The 14,494-nt window shown below is 38.4% G+C and overlaps 1 long non-coding RNA gene across 1 annotated transcript in view; it reads left to right on the top strand.

The window, feature by feature from the left end:
- LOC308191730 overlaps positions 1-6,753 on the top strand; it is a 126,885-nt gene extending 120,132 nt beyond the window's left edge. Inside the window, exons 4-5 of the long non-coding RNA XR_013948232.1 lie at positions 5,426-5,550; positions 6,329-6,753. This is a non-coding gene — a long non-coding RNA (uncharacterized lncRNA). The remainder of the gene's footprint in view (positions 1-5,425; positions 5,551-6,328) is intronic.
- The last annotated feature ends 7,741 nt before the right edge of the window (positions 6,754-14,494 follow it).

Raw genomic sequence — 14,494 nt, forward strand, 5'->3', positions numbered from 1 at the left:
CTCTCCTGTGAAGAAACTCACATCAGGAACCCTCAGTCAGCCCCTTACTGCTATGAAGTTCTCCAGCTGGGTGCTTCCTTCGCAATTTAATAAATGCTGACCAGTTAATCTTTTTTCAGTCTGTGTCAGAGTGGCAAGAGACAAGCTCTGTAAGGGGCTGAAAAGTACAAGCCACATATACTTAAGCATGAGAGGAGAGACGTGTTGTGTCTGGGTTTTAGCTCCATGGGTGATAATTTCATCCAGTAAAAGAGCTAATATCCAGGAAGATTTAGGACATGGAGACCTCACCTACCACCCATTGTAGGCTGGTGTATCAATGCAGAACCGAAATGATGGCAGGTTATGCCGATGTGCTAATACAGTGGTAGAAGAGCCAACACAGCAGCTGTGACACCATTGTGGCCCAGGCTGGGCATCCTGTGGCAGCGAGGAGGGTTGCTGGCAACTGCTGCGTAGGAAGCAGCTGAGCTCTCACCTGAGAGAGACCTTGGTGCCCGTTCAGTTATACATGATTTACAAAGCTGGAAGAACAATCTTGCTAAGAGGGAAAGAAAGAAATAAAGACAAAATAGCTTCTCGATTATAGGTGCAAGGTGTTAGGCAGTGTGCCAATTGCTCTCCATCTGTATTCTGCATCTGTTGACTTTTGCACATTTTGTTGTGTGTTTTCAGCACTTTTCATTGATTACAGATTTAGATGCTATAATTTCTACCAACTACGATACCAGAAAATTGTCAAAATATTTGCAGCTAAATGCAAACCTGCTCCAAATTCCACAGCCCTTAAACTCTAAAGCTTACAGACAGAAAAAAAAAAAATAAAAGAAATACTGTTAATATTCTGAATTTCTTCAGAAAAAAAAAAAGTGTATTCTGCAGTGCAATATGGTGACTTTTGCACTTTTGACTGGTGGATTCTGGAATTAAAATTCAACAAAACAAACTTTCTGAGTGAATGCATATATTTTTAATTTTTTCTTTTTCAGATTTTTCCACAGTTCATCAGTGAAGGTCTTTTTTTTTTTTTTTTTTTTCACTTGGAAGGAGATAAATTGTTCTTTGGCAACAGAAAAACTAAATGCAAAGAGAAAAGTTTGTTCACAAGTAAAGACTGGCAGGGTGAAAATAAATTGACGTGGCACCTGGATTGTTGTGACCATTAGAATTAGAACACTTTGAGAATAAAATAAAGGAATAGGTGAGGGAAAGACAGTAACCTCAAACACATGGTTAGGGATAGCCCTTTGTTATGGCATTAAACAAAGTTTGTGAGAGTAATAAAAGATGTTAGCTGAAGATCAAACAAAAAAAGTAATTACATTTTTCCATTTAAATTTACTTTCTGGTGAACAGTCTGTCCAAGGAGATGAGCCCTCAGCTTTCAGAGTTTTGAGTAATTACATTGATACACTGAAAGACAATATAGACAAGAAGCAGACTATTTGGTCATTTAAGTGAAGATTAAAAAATGTAGGATCTGGTCCACTTAATAATTGAGTTCAACAGAAAAAGTCTAATGTTTTTTTTCAGGTTTTATTTCTTCCTTCTTAAGCCTGTAATGTTTTGTTGCTATTGTTTCCTGACTGTAAGGCCAAGCAAGGGCCTCAGTGAGACTACAAGTCTCCGTGGATTTTCCTGCTGGCTCTTAAACTGAATATAAGTACAATATTCCCAGGCTTATCCAGCTCTGTTTTAGAATCCATTTTGTAATCCACACAAGAGCAGTAAAGAAGAAACATATACCATACTATTACTGGGATAATTGCTGTCTGGCTAATCTCACATTTCATTGCTGCTGGGCCTCTTTTCTTATTAGCTTTGAATGTTTACAATTTCAAGTGATTGTTTAAGTCCTTCTTGCCTCATCTAGCCCCTCTGCAGAACTGACAGTTGTCCTTGACTTTAAAGTATGATATATTCTACTTCGTTTACAATACGTCCAAATCCATTCTAAATAGACTTTCTGTTTGTTGGTGAGGTGCCAGTGATTCTGAACAGTCAGATCCTGCCAGCTATTACTATTGTAAATAGCTGACTTTTGGGAGCAAAGGCATGGTATGAGTCTTTGAAGCAGTTGTTCAGCTATGCTCTAGTGACCACTGCTAGCTCTGTGGTTGTAGCTTGGATTTGTTTTATCCATGCACTTCTAATTTCAGTAAAAAGTCAAAGAAAGAGATGTGAGAAATGTCTCCCTTCGTCCACAAAAGCTGAAAAGAAGGTCTGCCTTCCTGTTGCTTCACAGATGTGGCTGACCTCAATGCTATACATAATCATCTAGGATCCAAAACTAGGCCAAAAGAAGTTAAAAGTAAAATAATAGGACATATATTTATTTAAAAAACAACAACAAAACAAAACAACAACAACAACAAAACAAACACCACCACCAATAAAAAAAGCCACCTCTCTGGTAGGCTTCTTTCTATTACAGTATTTTCTTTTTTTCCATATAGACACCTGCCTTTAGTCTTTAATTTGTTTACTTTACAATTTTAACACTCCAGGCCAGAAATATGTAAAGATTGATTAGTAGAGATAGTGCTTTAGTGTTGTCAAAAAACATTTTTGTCATAGTTTGGCCAGGTCCTTAACCATCTGTAGATGCAAGATCAATTTGATGGCTGTCTCTGGTTTGTGAAGGGGGCAACAGCCCTCATACCACATCCGTGACCATCCTCCAGCACACCAGCATCCAGTGTTCCCCCTCTGCCCAAGCAGAGCAGACACTGCTACCTGTCTTCCTGCCTTTTTAATGTCTCCTTTCTGGTAAGAGTCTGCATCTGTCAGCGCCTGAAATCCAGGAATTCTGTCTCTCAAGTGTGTTCCTAATGACCAGGTTGGAAGCTTCTTTGTTTTGCCCTTTCTAAATCAATAAATAATTAATTAATTTTAAACGGCAAAAGCTTCAGATGAAGAGGTGTCTATTGCAAAACAACTCTGAAGATTCAAGTTGATACACCCTCCCCACATGACCCATTTGGATACCTAAACTTTTGTGTCTGGTGCATTTTAGATTCCTATTTGGCCTCCAGCTTCCACGTTACAAAGTAGCATGTCTCCCATGCTGCTACCTCGCGTCTGCCAGCTACCTATCTCAGGTATCTCTCAAGCATTTGCACTGGCACAAGACACCTATATTTGGGAACCTCAATCATTTCCTTATATGCATAAAGCAATTTTCCACTGGATGTAACTACCAAACATCATAGGAAGTATGTATTAAAATCTTCTCATGGAGAGTATGGAGTTGAATATAGTGATAAAATGTCCCCTTTGATTGCTGACCTCTATGCTGTAAGAACAACTCCTCCTCATGAAGCTACTGCAGACTCTTTCCCTTCCCTTCCCTTCCCTTCCCTTCCCTTCCCTTCCCTTCCCTTCCCTTCCCTTCCCTTCCCTTCCCTTCCCTTCCCTTCCCTTCCCTTCCCTTCCCTTCCCTTCCCTTCCCTTCCCTTCCCTTCCCTTCCCTTCCCTTCCCTTCCCTTCCCTTCCCTTCCCTTCCCTTCCCTTCCCTTCCCTTCCCTTCCCTTCCCTTCCCTTCCCTTCCCTTCCCTTCCCTTCCCTTCCCTTCCCTTCCCTTCCCTTCCCTTCCCTTCCCTTCCCTTCCCTTCCCTTCCCTTCCCTTCCCTTCCCTTCCCTTCCCTTCCCTTCCCTTCCCTTCCCTTCCCTTCCCTTCCCTTCCCTTCCCTTCCCTTCCCTTCCCTTCCCTTCCCTTCCCTTCCCTTCCCTTCCCTTCCCTTCCCTTCCCTTCCCTTCCCTTCCCTTCCCTTCCCTTCCCTTCCCTTCCCTTCCCTTCCCTTCCCTTCCCTTCCCTTCCCTTCCCTTCCCTTCCCTTCCCTTCCCTTCCCTTCCCTTCCCTTCCCTTCCCTTCCCTTCCCTTCCCTTCCCTTCCCTTCCCTTCCCTTCCCTTCCCTTCCCTTCCCTTCCCTTCCCTTCCCTTCCCTTCCCTTCCCTTCCCTTCCCTTCCCTTCCCTTCCCTTCCCTTCCCTTCCCTTCCCTTCCCTTCCCTTCCCTTCCCTTCCCTTCCCTTCCCTTCCCTTCCCTTCCCTTCCCTTCCCTTCCCTTCCCTTCCCTTCCCTTCCCTTCCCTTCCCTTCCCTTCCCTTCCCTTCCCTTCCTTCCCTTCCCTTCCCTTCCCTTCCCTTCCCTTCCCTTCCCTTCCCTTCCCTTCCCTTCCCTTCCCTTCCCTTCCCTTCCCTTCCCTTCCCTTCCCTTCCCTTCCCTTCCCTTCCCTTCCCTTCCCTTCCCTTCCCTTCCCTTCCCTTCCCTTCCCTTCCCTTCCCTTCCCTTCCCTTCCCTTCCCTTCCCTTCCCTTCCCTTCCCTTCCCTTCCCTTCCCTTCCCTTCCCTTCCCTTCCCTTCCCTTCCCTTCCCTTCCCTTCCCTTCCCTTCTTCCCTTCCCTTGGCACAAAAAGTTGTGTTACCCAAGAATTGTCACATTCTTTTTACAAGGAAGTGAGAACAGATAGTGAAATGAAGCTCATTTTCACTCAAACATCATTATATTTTTAGCTTGGCAGCCATTCTCACTAGCTGCAAGCATGCCTCTATTGCAAGATGCTGCACTAATAATTCTGAAAAATTTCCTATTTCCTAAATTGCGTCTAAATGTTCACTAAAGCATTAATAACTTGATAGTGAGGAGTTTAGGTATATTTCAGGGAATATGATAAACATACTTAAAGTTTGGTATCCCAGAGTATCCTTCCATGTATAGGAAACAGAGTAGAAATCTATCTTTTCTATTGGAAAATCTTTGGAGGAGGATTGACTTTAAACTCATGAATTTCGAGTGCATAAATGCCTTGCTGGTTTAGAAACAAACAGTAACAAGGAAAGCAAATGCATTCCTAAGAGGAGGTGTGTCTGTGAGTGCTCTCACATTCAAAATACAAACTTTGATTCTAATTGTTCATCTTTCTACTAATTTTTTATGTGTATAAATTTTTATGGCACTAAGCTGTGTCTCCATTTTCCCTCTACTTCTTTTGAGTAGCAGAGAGCTTGTCTATTTTTGTGTCTCTTTTACTCCCATTTTGTCAATGCTATCCTCCCCTAGTGGCAATATTAATTCAGAATCCTTTGACAGGATGTTCTAAAGATGCGTATGTCAGAGCAAGCTGAAACATCACCATAGCATTATGCAAAAAGGCTTATTGTAAAATAAATCCCTATGCCACAGCAATTTTAGCTTCTCATTTAGTCATTTATACAAGATGTGACAAGATGTGCTATAATCATTGTGAAGTCATAACTTATTGTTGGACTGATAGATTCCATACAATCAGCGCATTGTAAAATATGATGAAAATCAAGTTTTATTCTGGCAATTCAGCATTACATGACAATAGAGCCACTATTCCCTTAAATCTTCTACAGTATTCAGTCCTTTCTTTGTCTGCTGTCTGAATCTGCTTTTCCCAGAGGTTTTGAGATGCTGCCAAGTTTCATCGACAGTCCTTCTCAGGAGCTATTCTCCATCTGACTGACAGAGCATCAGCTGGCTCCATGACCCTTGCACAAGGAATTCCCCTGATGGATCTAAAAGAGTGAGTCACAAGAAAACTCCAGACCATCATAAAACAATATTCCTTTTTCACTTCTGAACAGGGATTGCAGGTCACACATGCCAAGCTGGGGAAGGCCTTCTTGGAGATGTTACATCTGCATCTTTGGCAAGCTCCATGCGTTGCAGTCCTGGCAGCACGGCAGACACGACTGGCCCTCATGCCTGCTCTCTGAGCTCCAGCCTGCCAGCCTCACTCAGCCTTCCACCTGAGGCTTCCCACCTATCTGCCCAGAGCTAAATCTTCAGGATTCCATACCAAGATCTCTACTGTAACCAGTCACCCTCAAACAAGCTTTTTGTGCAAATCAAAAATGATGCATTTTCGTTATATTCTTGGACTCATTTCAAGGAAAGAATAGGCTCTAGTATGATCTTTTCTGTGGTTTACGAAGACTGACAGCAGCCTACTTACTGTTTTTATGCACAACAACTCAGGATTTTTTGTGATGCTAAATAACTTTCATACTGACAAAAGGTAACATGGAAAAATTTCAGAGCGGTAGTACATAACACTTTCAGTGAAAATGCAGGTGCAATATGACAAATGGAAACCGCTGAAGACAGAGACATCTACTTAGAGATGGTATCTTTGTAAAACAAACCAAAGCTTCCCATAACAATTTGTATTGTTGGTAGCACATTGCAAAGGCCATGTACATCTCTATCTTAACAGAAGAACAATAAACGACTTTTTATTTTTTTTTTAATCCAGCTGTTCTTTTGTTTTATTTTTTTTTAATTTTTTTGCTCTGTTATAGATTCCAGTCCCTGAACAGAGATGGTTCACAACAACATGGAGGCAACCTGCTTTTACAAGGATTTCTATCTGAATGAACAGATATTACTTATGGAACAGGTAAGCACCAAGAACAGATGCCAGCTAGAATAATTAAAGCAAAGTGTGGATTCTCAAGATCTCCTGCATAGCTCCTCCTGAGGAACACTACATCGTTTCTTCAGAGACTGCCCTGTTTTTCATTCAAAACGTTCACTGCATTTAATTTAATTGCATCCTCTGATGTTCGTTTTCCAAAATCCAGTCTTCTCTGGCCAAAATTCATATAATATCATGTCATATTATACTGTGTCATATTGTATCATACTGTATCATATCATATCATATCATATGACATTTTTCATATTAAAATCTCTGCAGTTTTTCCTCCATTCTCTCTTCTCAAAAAAAGTGTGTGGCATTATTACTATATATACAGAATAAAAAATAAATTTAACATTTAATAATGATGATGAAGTTTGAGGTCATTCTGATCTATCATGAAAGCAAGTTCTAAAATCATAGAGCAGTTACTGGTTTTCTGCACATAAACTTCACCTTTGAGATATCACAACAACATAAAAAGCAAATTTAGGTCAACCCCATTGAAGGGTTTGGTGATTAATTGAGGTCAGTCAGAACATTGTCTTTGGGTATTTTTTTATCCATACTGCAAGTTGAAATGTTGTGAAATCAATCATCCAGAAGAATCCCACGTTGGGGTGTTGTTTAAGATAACAAATCCTTCAACAGCTGTAAAGTCTTCTGTCACACCAGTAATAACTCATGATTTAAATGGGTTTTGAACCAAAACATTTAAGGGCATTAAAGAGAATCAGTATGCTAAATCAATACAAGTGAACCCACAGTATTTGTGTTTATAGTATCACCAAGGTATGACAGTAATGCTTTCACTTCAAAAAGCCTGCTCTGTTACTCACTAAAAAAAATTATCTACATGTGAAATTTTCAAAAATAGTTCATGAAGAATATCTGTAGCTGGAAATGAAATCTGGTATGTCTGTATGTCCCAAGTCATATCACAATCCCTTATATTGGGAAGAAGATATCAACTGCAGACATTGTTCTCAAGGCAAAGGCAACACTGTGTTCTAGTCATATTTATGAAGGGAAAAAACATTCAGTCCTAAAACATTGACAAGCATATTTGCCAAAGCAATGAGTTTTACTGTACTCCACTAAAGAAAGAAAAAGAGTCAAATTTGTTTGAAAACAAAAGAATAAGCTGAAAATCTAACCAGCCCTACCTGACACCATTTCATCTTAGATATTGAAGTCTTTGCAGAATAGCCAGCCAGTCAAAATAGGTGATTCTCCCAATGTATTTAATGTTGGCGTGGCCTCACCTTGAATATTGTGTGCCATTCTGAGTTCCACTATATGAAGTTTAAGGTACTTAAGGGAGGGTGACAAGGGGAAAAGGGCTGGCAGGTGTGTCCTTTGAGGGGAAGCTGAGGTCACTTGGGCTGCCTGGGCTGGAGACAAGGAGGCTGAGAGGTGACCTCCTGGCTCTCGGCAGCTTCCCGAGGAGGGTGAGCAGGGAGGGTGGTGCTGGCCTCTGCTCCCTAGTCATCAAAGACAGGATGCACGAGAATGGTACAGAGTTGCACCAGCAGAGGTTTAGACTGGATGCTAGGAAAAATTTCTTTACTGTGAGAGTGGCCAAACCCTGGAACAGGCTTCCTAGCAAGGTGGTTGATGACCTGTGCCTGCCAGTGTTCGAGGGGCATTTGGACAGTGCCCTCAGTAACGTGCTTTAATTTCTAGTTAGCCCTGCAGTGATCAGGCAGTTGGACGGGATGATCTCTGAAAGTCTCTTCCATCTTTTCATTTTTCTCTTCCTTCTCTCTTCCTTTTCTCTTTCTTTTCCTTCTCTCTTCCTTCTTTCTTCCTTTTCTTTTCCTTCTCTCTTCCTTTTCTTTTCCTGGTGTATCATTTCAACAAGACATTGCATTTCTTTGGAGCTATTTTTTTTTACTGAAAAATAAAGCTTCCATACTTTGATTTTTATCAAGATCAAATGCAATTACGGAAGGAGACACCATATGTCCAAGAATTTTGAGTGATTGTTGGAAAAAATGGCATTTCTTTCAAGCTGAGTGACAGGCTGTAGGAGGTCGAATAACATGGTCAAGCATTTAGAGTTTGCTTGGCTGAATGAGAGAACAGCATTATCAGAGGAAAAAAAAATCTTTCTTTGCTATCATTTTGAATTAACTCAGAACACTTCACCAAATACTGCAACTTGGCAGTATGACTTGAAATTGATAGAAACAAAGATGATTTAAAGACTGGCGGTGTTTTTGTGGTTCAGGTCCACAGGTTTACCACAAAGAAAATGAAAATATTTACCTTTTATTTATAGGCACTTTACAGATTACAAACTGAATTCTGCTGCTCTGCCACAGTGACTCTGATATTAAAAGATAGGGCCCAGAACAACTCCCTGAGAAATTCCTGTTGTGCACATCACTGAGATACTCCTTTTACACAGCACTGGGTCAAAACAAGCAGCCCTAATCCACCTTTGTGCACATACCCAGTGGAGGTGGTCTTCAGTGGGAGCATGTGTGAGATGAGATTGTCATCATGCTGCCCTGTGCTACCCTGAATACTTACGGTCAAAACATCTAGGACTCTACATACTCTTTGTACCAGAGCAACTCAGAATTAGGCTGGCAGAAAGACATGAATACATTCCCTTTACCACATTTTTTGGAGTATATATGGTGAGTAAGCTGTAAAGATTATGAACTTTTCTCTCAGGCAAGTGATACCTACTTCTTAGAACTAAATTAGAATCCCCACCACATGATGAAACAAGTTTTAATAAGCAACTAATCTAAGAATACAAATATGAAGCTAACAGACAAGAACAAAGATCCATTGCTACCTTATTTTTGACACATGACACTACCAAATTCCTAAAATCTGTATGAATAGAGTGTCCATGGGCTGGTATGTCCCCAGAATACTGTTCCAAAAAGTTAGGGTTCAGGAACTTTAAAAATATATAACTTTTTTTTTTTTTTTTTTAGCTAATAGCCTTGAATGATTTATATTTATACAATTTTTCAGTTGTTTTTTGAACCCTTATAAGGACTACTTACATATAAGTAAGTATGAGAAAATAACATGACTGTCAGTTCTTTTCTGGAGATACAGCATTGAAAGCAGGTGCAAATGTCTCCTCGAAAAGCTACTCTCTGCTGTGCACCAATAACCACTGAAGTCTCACAAACATGAGGCCATAGACAGACAACGAACAAGTAAGTAACTCAGAACTCTTAATTTATGACCTGCACTGCAAATCACTGAGCATGCCGAATAAAATTTTGCATGATACTATCCAGAACACAGAATATACAGAAATTTGATCTGACATAATCCTTATGCAATACTGTGGGTATTGCTGTCATTAGTCAAAAAAACAGTAAATCAAAAGACTGGTGACAGGATTATGATGCCTTGCTATTCCCAGTAGATCAGCACTCAAGTCGTTGAATAATATTGATAATGACCTGAGATTCTATGTGAGTAAAGAAAAAAAATTTCCCCACTTATGCCAGAGTGATATGTGGCCAAATGTCTTCTTTTGCGCTTCTCCATAGAAGAAGAACAAGGACAGAGATGACTGCTTTTAAAAATGTTTTTGTATGTAAAACTGTTTTTCTATAATTCAGTTAAAGCAAGGTGCTTGCTGTTCAGTGTGGTACATCTTTATGATCACTCTCCAATGTATCAGTGCAGTATGGCACCCTTTTTACTGAAGCTTGATTTACATGGAAAGCTTGTGTCAAGTTTTTCTTTTGCTAAAAGACTAATTCCTTAATGATATAGTGGCTCATACATGCTCATCAGTGAAACAGAACAGTCATACATGCTCATCAGTGAAACAGATCAGTAGAGTTTTGCTGATTTCTTCCCCTCACTAGTAAAAGACAGAAAAAGTGGAGTTCACCTAACCAAATGCATACTTCTGCAGTGTAGGTGTCTACATCTGAACTCTCTTTTATAATCACTGGAGAAAAATGAGCACTTTCTGTATATCATTCATCTCACCCTGAAGTCTAAAACAGATGAGCTGCTCCCTAGATGTGTTTTTGTTTGTTTCTTTGTTTGTTTTTCTCTCTGCTGAGCCTAGCCTGATTAGTTGGCTATGTTGTAGAAATCTAAACTTAGACAAATTGATTCCCACCTAAGATCCCTAAAAGAAGTGAATAATAGTGGAAAGTTCACCCAGATTATTTGTTTTCAGTCTCATTTCAATGTATAAATTTCCAATACATAGAAGAAGGCATACAAAAACACGAGTTTAACATCCATCCACAGGAAATATCTTCCTTTCACCAGTCAATTTCAGAGTCTGCACCCAGTTTTTCAGAGTAACTGGTAGTACCCCAGCACCATGAGTACCATGTTTTTAATCTAACTTTGGTCACTAGTGAACATTTTGTCTCAATCTACCAGTATTAGAGCAATTTCCCACTTTAGCACTGTACACCAGTTCTACAAACCAAACAAGTATCAGTCTGTCTCTTTGTATTGGACAGAATTAGGATAGTTTCCTTTCTGCAGTTCTGCATTACATTGAAAACTGTAGTAATGCTTGATTAAGGAACAGAGGAATAAGCCTGAATGAACTAAGCGGTGCTCCATGAATAACTAGGTCTTTTAGATATATCATTTGGGTTAAAATGGATATGTAAGATAACAAATTCTCCTTCAATAACATGGTGATGCAATAATATTCTTATAGTGTTTTGGAAGAGTCATCCTCACCATGGTAACTGTTACAACAAAGCTTATCTTAATCATTAATTCTAACAGATTTCCTGGGCTAACTTAGCAAATATTCATTCTTTGCTTGATAGCCAACTTCCATTTCTCCACAGGTTTTTTAAGACCAAAAATTTTCTAAGATATTTATATCTGTAACAGAGTAACATTGAACCTTTTTCTAATAAATCTTAAAGGACTTGACAGAAAGACTGAGATTTGTTTTAAATCATGACTAATATTTTTTGTAAATAAGACTGAACTCCTCTATGCTAATAATACTAGTTTAGGAGGAAGTCATACTAACAAATTCCAATGTAGTAGGCAAAACTATAAAGACTAGCCTAATGTTTTATTTCAGCTACTCAATCCTACAATTATTCATTAACTGGGATATCAGTGCAAGAATTATGTTGCTAATGTTCTTTTAAAATCTTCTTTAAAAATAGATTCTAATTTAGCATAAAGCCTCACATGTGGTGTTACTAATAACTAAATTAAATATTTGATTCTCTGTCAGATAACGTTCCATTCTGTTAGTATAATCTTTAAATAAATATTTATTTTTCTTTTAGCTGAGCTTTCAAACTGAGACCAAGAGTAGTTTAGGACCTTAAACATTGTTCTTAAATGGTTACAGCACCATCCTGAAGGTTCTTTAAATATATTTTCTAACATTTTTAAACCTCCCCTACTGAGAACTTAACTCTCTTTATCCATCTTCAGTGAGATGATTTCAAGGACTCCAAATCTAGTTGCTACATTCGATCACAAAAATACTGCTTTTTCACACACAACTTTTCTTCTCATAAATAAGCTGAGTTTGTGGGCATGGGGTGGAATATACACACTACATTTGAGACCTGGGAAGGCTAAGTTTCAGTGCTAAATATACATATTAAAATTCTTGTATATCTCAACATATATACATGTGTGTGTGTAATTGGCCTTCCTAATTTTCAAATGTTTGAAGCCTGATATTTTATATCCATAAGTTGCAAAAAGAAAAAAAGAAAACAAACTCAACTTTCCTTACTGAAATTCAGTTTGTGCTTTAAACAAAGACTTTCAATTATATCGATGTAAAATGTAATTGAAATGTTCAGACTGTCTTCATGAAATACTGTAGTGATTGTTTAGTAAAACCTTGTGTGAAACTTAAGTGCTTCCTTCCTCTTTTTCCTCTTCCTCTGCTATCCTCTGCTCCCCACTGTCCTCCTTTTGCCATTGTTTGTTGCAGCCGTTTACCTATATTTACATCAGAACACAACTCTTCAAAATTTGGCCCCAGTTATCAGTACAAATGTCTTTTGAAAATATGTCTTAAGCAACAACTAGGCCATGTTCCTGCATATTATTACACATGTAATTAGCTACTTTAGGTGATTTCAAGTAATGCCAGAAAAATAACAAGTAAGATTATAAGATATATTAGCTGTGTAATTTATAGTCAAAACAAAGCATGGCTTATGAAATTAACCACAGGTATCTAAATAATAAGTGTTTAACATTTCCACCTCATGTTGGGAAACTTAGTTTTAGTCACTAATAATTCAAGGTTTTAATTTGCTGGTCATCTGGTGTACATGAAGGTTTATTACCTTCTTTAAACCTGGGACATGAAACACCAGGAGCCTATTCCAATGAATGCATCACTTGTTCAAGTGATACCAGTCACTCATGAACTATAATAAATCTCACATGGAACAGGTGAAGGAGAAAAAGAGAGATTACATTTAAATAAGGAAGCCTGACTAATTCAGTATCTTCACTTAGCAGGAAGCAAGGGGACGTTTTATTTCCCCAGAAAGTTTCCTTTAAAAATAACCTGTTATCAAAAACATATTTACTGCTAAATATTGTGAGATGGTCTGACATTCTTGCAATAATAAATTAGTTGCATATTGTGTCTGCTGCCCTCACTTCCCCTCTGCCCCATAGATACTCCCCTTTGACTGATTGTCATTTTGGATGATGACAAGAGGTATTAACTGAAAAGTCTGGTGATCACAGATTGTTTGCAGAGTAAAATATATACTTTTTTTTTTTTTTTGCAGAGATTAGTAGGGACAAAAGTGTGCATAGGAGGTCTTTGGGGCCTAAAGAATATTCTGCTTCACATTCCCAGGGGAAAAGAATATAAAAATACTACTATAACTATCATAGTGCCTGCAGTTTTGTCTGTAAGTTTTGGTTTTTCAGCTTTTTAGCACCTTTATCAGCCATAACTCACAGACACTTTTTATTGCACTAGAATCATTACAGCTACATGCAGCAACAGTGCTTTTATCTCCTATGAATGTGGTATTTCTAAAATATATATGAAATTCCAAACAGAAATAAAATAAAATAAAAAAAACTATTGGCAATTTAACAATACTAAGGTGTGCAAATTTAATTCAGAGCTATGGGTCAGGATGAATCCTTGAAAAAGTCGATTCATAGGAAGCAAGTGAGTGATTTCTAGGGATGTTTTCCTCCATTTTGTGACCCAACAGGAGAATATGACTTGATACTCAAAAGGTTCTCCATTACCATTGATACCAAGATGGCAGCATTTCCCTCACTTAATAAATTGGGAGCTGTCCAATATATATATATATATTAATAAAGCCAAATATTAGTGCAGCCCGTGAAGAGAAAAAGTGCATTCTGCATCTCTGTAGAGATTCTATATGTGTACATGGACAAGGAATTCAACATGTGTCCCATGTACCTTTGAGACAAAAAAATAAATAAATTAAAAACTAATATATTTGGATGACTTAAAAAAAATAAATTCATGCAAGTAGATGACTTTACATACATACTAATTTGTTGGAATGCTGTGTACAGTTCTGGTATGCCCATCTGAAAGGGGACCATGCACGAGTTATAGCATGACAGATTTTGAACTGTTCTGAAAAGAGCTATTCAGAAATTCATGATACCGTTACACTATTTGCTTGTCATTGAAGTTGAAATTTAAGAGAAAATAATTATTTTATATAATCTTCTGTTTTACAACATCCCTTGGATTGTTGTAAAACAACTCAATCTTGGTATCAAATCTTGGTATCAAATGTTTTTTATTATTCTGACTGAAGTAAGTCTGACTAAAGCTAGGAAATAGTTGACACACATAGAAATGACAAGAGTTCTCGATCTCAGCTGCTTTCACCCTTATGATTATAGAAAGATGACCAAAATGTGTGGAAGAGGATGCCCATGACTATAATATTGCATGATTCTAATACACAGAATAATTAAAAAGATAGAAAACTCCAGATGGAGCTCAGCAACACAGGCCAGGTGAACACGAATGACTTCCTTAAAATTTTAGTATCTTAGGAACAACATGATTTGAGGG

Source organism: Anser brachyrhynchus, assembly GCF_964034855.1.
Source record: "Anser brachyrhynchus genome assembly, chromosome: 1".
Classification (NCBI taxonomy): domain Eukaryota; kingdom Metazoa; phylum Chordata; class Aves; order Anseriformes; family Anatidae; genus Anser; species Anser brachyrhynchus.